This window comes from Salvelinus sp. IW2-2015, unplaced genomic scaffold (assembly GCF_002910315.2).
Source record: "Salvelinus sp. IW2-2015 unplaced genomic scaffold, ASM291031v2 Un_scaffold4730, whole genome shotgun sequence".
NCBI lineage: Eukaryota > Metazoa > Chordata > Actinopteri > Salmoniformes > Salmonidae > Salvelinus > Salvelinus sp. IW2-2015.
The window spans coordinates 38993-47592 of record NW_019945999.1 but is presented as its reverse complement, the minus strand read 5'-3'; the positions used below and the strand labels follow the sequence as shown (position 1 = coordinate 47592).

General features: G+C 43.4%; 1 long non-coding RNA gene and 1 pseudogene across 1 annotated transcript; both read left to right on the top strand.

Annotated features, from left to right (window-relative positions):
• Nucleotides 1-420: 420 nt before the first annotated feature.
• On the top strand, nucleotides 421-758 carry LOC139026416 (uncharacterized). Its single transcript, XR_011478190.1, has 2 exons — nucleotides 421-535; nucleotides 575-758. It is a non-coding gene; the product is annotated as an uncharacterized lncRNA (long non-coding RNA).
• A 2328-nt stretch (nucleotides 759-3086) lies between these two features.
• On the top strand, nucleotides 3087-8372 carry LOC139026417 (single-strand DNA endonuclease ASTE1-like; annotated as a pseudogene).
• Nucleotides 8373-8600: the final 228 nt, after the last annotated feature.

The window sequence follows — 8600 nt, the reverse complement described above, 5'->3', positions numbered from 1 at the left end:
ATTTCAACAAGGTATATTTCACAATGTTTTCAACCTTGAACATTTAACATATTTAACCTTGAATTTTCACTTCAATAAACCTCAGTCACAGTTCATTTATTCTACTTTTTCTTATTTTCTTTAATCAATGTCAAATCTCTTATCAATGTTCTCTATGCTCCATGTGTGAGTGCAAGTGGGCCTTCCTTCCTATGCACTCTGTCACTAAACTGTCACAGAAAACATATATCATAACTCAACAGGTGTTTAGTGTTCCCTATATAGTGGTCCCTATATCTATAACTCAACAGGTGTTTAGGGTCCCTATATAGTGGTCCCTATATCTATAACTCAACAGGTGTTTAGTGGTCCCTATATAGTGGTCCCTATATCTATAACTCAACAGGTGTTTAGTGGTCCCTATATAGTGGTCCCATATCTATAACTCAACAGGTGTTTAGTGGTCCCTATATAGTGGTCCCTATATCTATAACTCAACAGGTGTTTAGTGGTCCCTATATAGTGGTCCCTATATCTATAACTCAACAGGTGTTTAGTGGTCCTATATAGTGGTCCCTATACTATAACTCAACAGGTGGTCCCTATATAGTGGTCCCTATATCTATAACTCAACAGAGCTTTGTTGAATCTTTCCTTCCTCTTGTGACGGGACATTGGGACTTCAGTACAGCCTACTCCATCATCATCATCATCATCATCATCATCATCATCATCATCATCATCATCATCATCATCGTCATCATCATCATCATCAAAATCTTCATCGCTCAGCACCAGAATCTGCAGAGGGGCCGTCAGGTTGTCCAGTGGTCTCAGCTTCCTAGAGTTGAGTATGGCTTCCAGCATGGCTCTGTACAGCTGCCCAGAGGAAGGGTCTCCATCAGGAGAGAATCCGGTCACCCCCCCTCTCAGTTGGCCCACAAGCTGGTGCACCAGAGTTCCCTTGTACAGCCTAGACTCCAACAGGAGAAACAACAGAGGGTTGAATTAGCTTGTGTGCTGCTGGGATAGAAAACAATGTAAAGGAATACCACTGGTCTACTGTAGAGGTTAGAGGTTAGGGTTGATTCAGGAAGTGACACCTTACCAGCACACTGAGGCTCAGGTAGAGGGAGACACAGCAGTTGGTTCAGGTCAAGGCCCTCCCTCATGCAGCACTGCCATTGGCTATAGGCGTGGGCCACACCCAGGTCTAAATCAGCTCCTAAATCAGGATTCTGAATCAGTCTCTCAGCCTCTCCAACACTGGTCCCTCCTCTATAAACCCCGATAACACAAAATGGGAGGAGTCATTGGCTGCACTTCACACAATTCAATATTTATGATTTCTACATAGTTTTTTTCCCTGTTGTTTTATTTCACCTTTATTTAACCAGGTCGGCCAGTTGAGAACAAGTTCTCATTTACAACTGAGACCTGGCCAAGATAAAGCAAAGCAGTGCGACAAAACAACAACACAGAGTTACACATAAACAAACATACAGTCAATAACACAATAGAAAAATCAATGTACAGTGTGTGCAAATGTAGTAAGGAAGTAAGCAATAAATAGGCCATAGTGGCAAATAATTACAATTTAGCAGTTTACACTGGAGTGATAGATGTGCAGATGAGGATGTGCAAGTAGAAATTCTGGTGTCGCAAAGAGCAGAAAAACTAAAACAAATATGGGATGAGGTAGGTAGTTGGTTGGAAGGCTATTTACAGATGGGCTGTTTACAGCAGCTGCGATCGTAAGCTGCGCTGACCTCTGACGCTTAAAGTAGTGAGGGAGATATAAGTCTCCAACTTCAGTGATTTTTGCAATTCGTTCCAGTCATTGGCAGCAGAGAACTGAAAGGAAAGGTGCCGAAGGAGGTGTTGGTTTTGGGGATGTCCAGTGAAATATACCTGCTGGAGCGCGTGCTACGGGTGGGTGTTGCTATGGTGACCAGTAAGCTGAGATAGGCGGGGCTTTACCTAGCAAAGACTTATAGATGACCTGGAGCCAGTGGGTTTGGCGACGAATATGTAGCGCCCACACCACCACCACCACCACTGTAGCTCACGCCACCACGGTAGCACCACACCACCACAATGGTATCCCACACCACCACCATGGTAGCCCACATCACCACCATTGTAGCCCACACCACCACCACCACAGTAGCCCACAACACCACCAGCAAGCTAAACTAAATACAGGCATTTGCCAACCAACCCAACCAGTTTATAGAAACAGTGTGCAGCAGTTTATCAGTTATGGAGGTTTCTTTTCCAAATACAATGGAACAGAAAACTAGACAAGGTAAGTCAGTTACCTGACAGTGTCTAAGTGATCATGTGTGATGAGCACTGTCTGCATCATACATTCCTCCTCCAGGGTGTTAGCCTGTTAGGTTTTCGGAAAGGGAAACTTAACAAAAGAGAAACCCATCCATTGTAATGACGCTGTAAATAGTCATGTGACTGAAACTCTTCACTCCATGTCCTCCTGTAATTTAAGTTAATAAACCTTTAACCCTTTGACCTGTTACTACATCTCCTCCTGTGATTTAACTGTCACACCACCATGGTAGCCCACATCACTAGACCACACATTCACCACCATGGTAGCCCTTACCGCCATCACGCTAGCATACACCACCACCACCACCACCACCATGGTATCCCACATCACCACCACCAACACCACCACCAACATGTAGCCCACACCAACACCACCACCATGGTAAACAACACCACCACCACCACCATGGTATCCCACATCACCACCACCAACACCACCACCAACATGGTAGCCCACACCAACACCACCACCATGGTAGACAACACCACCACCACCAACATGGTAACCCACAACACGAACATCATCACGGTAGCCCATTTCTGATTGTATTGTTTTCATAGAGGATTTCAATAAGAATGATCCCATGAACTAGTCAAGATCTACTCAGCATCAGGTGGAGTGACCATATGACGTATGGAAAGGGAAACTTAACTAAAAGGAAACTAGTCCATTGTAATGGTAATGGTATATGCTATAAATAGTCCTGTGACTAAAACTCTTCACTTAGAAAGACATCATATCCTAGAAGGAGCTCATCATGGGTGTCAAGGGTTTAACCAGATTTGTAGATGATCATAGAGCGATTTTAACAGATTATCGCTTCAGAAACAGCAAGGTGGTCATAGATGGTTGTAATCTTTACCACTCTCTTTATTTTAACCCACGTGTGGATGAGCAGCATGGAAGGGATTATGATGATTTTGAGGACCAGGTCTGTGAGTTCTTTAAGGCTCTGAAAGATTGTAGCATTGAACCTTATGTGATTATAGACGGAGGCTCCGACCACACGGACAAAAAGTTTGAAACTCTCAGAGAACGAGTTCAATCAAGGATCGACACAGCCAACAACTTGTCCATGGGGCTTCAGAAGAGCGATCTACTACCAATCTTTGTCAAACAAGTCTTCAAACAGGTCCTCTCCAGCCTGAAGGTGCCGTTCGCACAGTGCATCTTTGAAGCAGACCAAGAAATAGCCTCCTTGGCTAAAAGGTGGAACTGTCCGGTCCTGTCCAATGACAGTGACTTTTATATTTTTGACATCCAGGCAGGATATCTGCCCTTGTCCCATTTTATTAAGTGGCAGAACGCGTCTGTGCAAGGCTGGAGTTCTGAAAATCACATCCCCTGCAAGCGGTACACCACAACAAGCTTCTGCAGTCACTTCAACATCAACAGACAGCTTCTCCCAGTCTTCGCTGCCATCGCAGGAAACGACTANTCAACATCAACAGACAGCTTCTCCCAGTCTTCGCTGCCATCGCAGGAAACGACTATGTCGACTTGGATAAGATSGGCTTTTCCATCAAGTTTGAAGGCTACCCGCCGATGGAATCCAATYGGAAGCGCGGTAAGTTTTAATAAATGATGTGTTTACTGAAGTATACATAACTACTACAGACGCATATAATACTGTAGCGAACGGCAGCTGGGGTCAAAGGCAAACAGCCTACTTATCGTGCCAACAGGGTTTTCCSACTTTGTGGGAATTGTAACGTTGCTCATATAGCGAGGATCGCTACAATATTCTTCAAACACTATATTTTTTACTTGATTTAATTTATTAGGATCCCCATTAGCCGACGCCAATGGTGACAGCTAGTTTTACTGGGGTCCGACACATAACGAAAAAGACATGATAGACAAAATACTTCACAATTTAGATATATTTAAACATATTAACATGTAGTGTGTGTGCATTTATCAATTACTCATACAGTGCATTCAGAAAGTATTCAGACCCCAGGACGTTTTCCACAATTTGTTACATTACATTATGGATTATATAAAAACATTTCCTCATCAATCAACACACAATTCCCCATAATGGCTTTACGGCGAAAGCAAACCATGCGATTATCTGAGAACAGCGCCCAGCAGACAAATCATTACAAACAGTTAGCAGCCAAGAAGAGGAGTAACAAAAGTCAGAAATAGCATTAAAATGTATCACTTACCTTTGATGATCTTCATATGGTTGCACTCCAAAGACTCCATGTTACACAATAAATTTTCGTTTTGTTCAATAATATCCCTCTTTATGTCCAAAAACCTTCGTTTTGTTGGTGCGTTTTGTTCAGTATTCCATTGGAACAAAGCGCGGTCACAAAAGACACACGAAAAATCTAAAACGTACCATAAAGGTTCGCAGAAACGTGTCAAACGATGTTTAATAATCAATCCTCAAGTTGTTTTTGTCATAAATAATCGATAATATATCAACCGGACAAAAGCTGTGTCAATAGAAAAGGTGAAACAAGAAAGGCGCGCTCCCGGTCTTGCGCTGGCCTCATGTCTGGAAATATCCACTGTCCACTCATTGAAAGTGCTGTATCTCCCTCATTTCTCAGAGTAAATGCCTGAAACAATGCCTAAAGACTGGCCACATGTTGTAGAAGGCATAGAGATCGTGAACTGAGTCATACGTCTTTGTGTTTGGATAGGCTTTCAATGGTATCACAAAACTGATCTGCACAAAACTTGATACATGGCATCTATGGACCAAGCTTTCACAAACTGGTGTTTTCCAGGATAGCATCTCAAACAATGTGGCCGCTCTTGACCAATAAACATTTATGTTTATTGTAACACAAAATACTGTCAAGACTCAACATATCTAAGCACATTCAGATCGACCGCACGGAGGCGCTATAATGGGCACATGTTCATATTTCTTGATCTGTTTGACTCTGAGTGATGAAAACTGGCGCTCCAGGATATGAGTCTAGCTCACCTGTAAAGTATGGTTCAGTTTGGCCGCATGGTGGCGCTTTTGAAAAGGAAAAATAATTCATGCAGAGCTCATTGGCTCATAGCAAACATATTGTTTAACATCACTAGGGTAGGGGGCAGCATTCGGAATTTTGGATGAAAAGCGTGCCCAAAGTAAACTGCCTGCTACTCAGGTCCAGAAGCTAGGATATGCATATAATTGGTAGATTTGGATAGAAAACAATCTAAAGTTTCGTGATTCAGTGCCAGGAGTAGTTATTTTTTAAACAAAATTCAAGATGGAGGAAAATCCATCACCTTTTAGGCCCTTGAGGCAAATGTATTCCTTGGGAAGAGAGGAACCTACTGTATATACTGAATTTCAGGACTATACCTCGAACGGGGTGAAGGGTGTGAGCTTTCAAAGTTGTTATAGCGCCACCATGTGGCCAACTGGCATGGCATTGCATGAAAGGGTGAGGCCCTTGGCCCTTTACCATCATACAAGGTTGCAACTTCCTAGGCCTTATCATCTCACGGGAATTAACATTTTTTTCACCAATAGGCAGAAGAAGGAAAATAATAATAATAATAATCAAGGTCAACAAATACAACAGATTAGCTGCTGATTCCCTAATGATCCCATTAACTAGTCTCGATCTACTCAGCATCAGGTGAAGTGACCATAAAGAGATCATGAGGGAACATATGATGTATGGAAAGGGAAAACTTAACGAAATGGAAACTCAACCCTGACCTCAATCCTATAGAAAATCTGTGGGCATCCCTGAAAAAAGCTTGTGCGAGCATGGAGGGCTACAAACCTGACTCAGTTACACCAGCTCTGTCAGGAGGAATGGGCCAAAATTTACCCAACTTATTGTGGGAAGCTTGTGGAAGGCTACCCAAAATGTTTGACCCAAGTTAAACAATTTCAAGGCATGCTACCAAATACCAATTGAGTGTATGTAAACTTCTGACCATTGGGAATGTGATGAAAAGAATAAAAAAGCTGAAATAAAATAATTCTCTCTACTATTATTCTGACATTTCACATTCTTAAAATAAAGTGGTGATCCTAACTGACCTAAGACGGGGCATTTTTACTAGGATTAAATGTCAGGAATTGTGAAAAAGTGAGTTTAAAATGTATTTGGCTAAGGTGTATGTAAACTTCCGACTTCAACTGTACATGTATGTTATTTTGTGCTTGGAAGGGGTTGTCTTCTTCAACGAGCTGCTGAAATGGCTGGCCAGTTTCCAGGAGCAGCAGGAGGCCTTGGACAATGTGCCCAGACTCATCGTTTCTAGGAACACCAACACAACATGGATGCTGTCCTCCAGGCCCTCTCTCTGAGCATAGAAACATACCAGATTCAACCCGGTTGCCTGGGGCGGTTCTTCAATGATGGCAAGGCGCCTGATCCCGACCTTCTCCCAGACCATCTGAGTGTCTTCCACACTGGACCCTGCTGCCGTTGACGAAGGGCACTTCCCTCCTACATGATATACATTCTGCTGCAGAGGCCAGTGATACAGGGTGTCCAAGTGGAAGACCCAGCTTACCCAGTGGGAACATCCTCTCGGCCCATACGGCAGGTATTCTACGGGCTGCTGCTGGGTGAGAGCAGGGAAGTGGAGGAGTATGACAGGGAAGGCAAGAACCTGACCAGCAGCAAGGTTGAAGCCATCTTGCCCAGAGTTGCACAACAAATGCAGCTGGACATGCTGAATCAGGTATGTATAACATGTGAAAATAGTATATCAGGTATGTATACATATGAAATAGTAATATCAGGTGTGTATACATGTGAAATAGTATACAGTAATCAGGTATGTATACATGTGAAATAGTATACAGTATATCAGGTATGTATACAAGTGATATAGTATACAGTATATCAGGTATGTATACATGTGATATAGTATACAGTATATCAGGTTATGTATACATGTGATATAGTATACAGTATATCAGGTATGTATAAAGTGATAATTATACCAGTATATCAGGTATGTATACATGTGATATAGTATACAGTATATCAGGTGTGTATACATGTGATATAGTATACAGTATATCAGGTGTGTATACATGTGATGTAGTATACAGTATATCAGGTGTGTATACATGTGATATAGTATACAGTATATCAGGTGTGTATACATGTGATATAGTATACAGTATAATATAAACATACTGCTGTTTATTCTGAAATTAATTCTCATTCCCTTGTTCTGTTTCTTAGGCTCCACATTCAGTTCGGCTTGAGGTGTTTTTGGAGACCCTTGGTGTGTCCCAGTCCACTTTGAATGGTGTCCCACCTCATCTGGGACTTCCTGTGGCTGTTACCTACTACTGGCTGAGGCACGCCCATCCCCGACCAGACCTTCCTCTCCTGCACACCCTGCTACTAGGACTGGTATATGGAGAGCTCTGCAGACAGAGGAAGAAGCAGAGAGGTATGGACCAGAATATGAACGGAAACACACACACAGGCACATACAACTTAGAATGTATAAATAAAGTGTGTGAAGTGCAGCCAATGACTCCTCTCTTTTTTGTGTATCGGGGTTTATAGAGGAGGGACCAGTGTTGGAGAGGCTGAGAGGGCTGATTCAGAGAGGTGCTAGGAGTCTAGACCTGGGTGTGACCCACGCCTTAAGCCAATGGAAGCGCTGCATGAGGGATGGCCTTGACCTGAACCAACTGCTGTGCTTCCCTCTACTGGAGCCTCAGTGTGCCTGGTAAGGTGTCACTTCCTGAAACAACCCTAACCTCTAACCTCTAGAGTAGACCAGTGGTATTCCTTTACATTGTTTTCTATCCCAGCAGCAACACAGCTAATTCAACCCTCTGTTGTTTCCCTGTTGGAGTCTAGGCTGTACAAGGGATCTCTGGTGCACCAGCTTGTGGGCCAACTGAGAGGGGGGGTGACCCCGGATTCTCTCCTTATGGAAGACTCTTCCTCTGAGCAGCTGTACAGAGCCATGCTGGAAGCCATACTCAACTCCCAGGAAACTGAGACCTCTGGACAACCTGACGGCCCCTCTGCAGATTCTGGCGCTGGAGGATGAATTAATTTTGATGAGGATCATTGATGATGATGATTGATGATGGATGTAGGCTGTACTGAAGTCCCAATGTTCTGTCACAAGAATCGAAGGAAAGATTCAACAAAGCTCTGTCTGAGTTATAAATATAGGAGTAGGCGAGCGGCGCTAAACCAGCACCCACCACTTACCTGAGCTGGTAGGGCGGCTTCAAAGGCACTCTACAGTTCTCCCATTCGTATTTGCCGAGGGGGGAGCCCTGCGTACACGTAGCGGGGCGCCGATGATA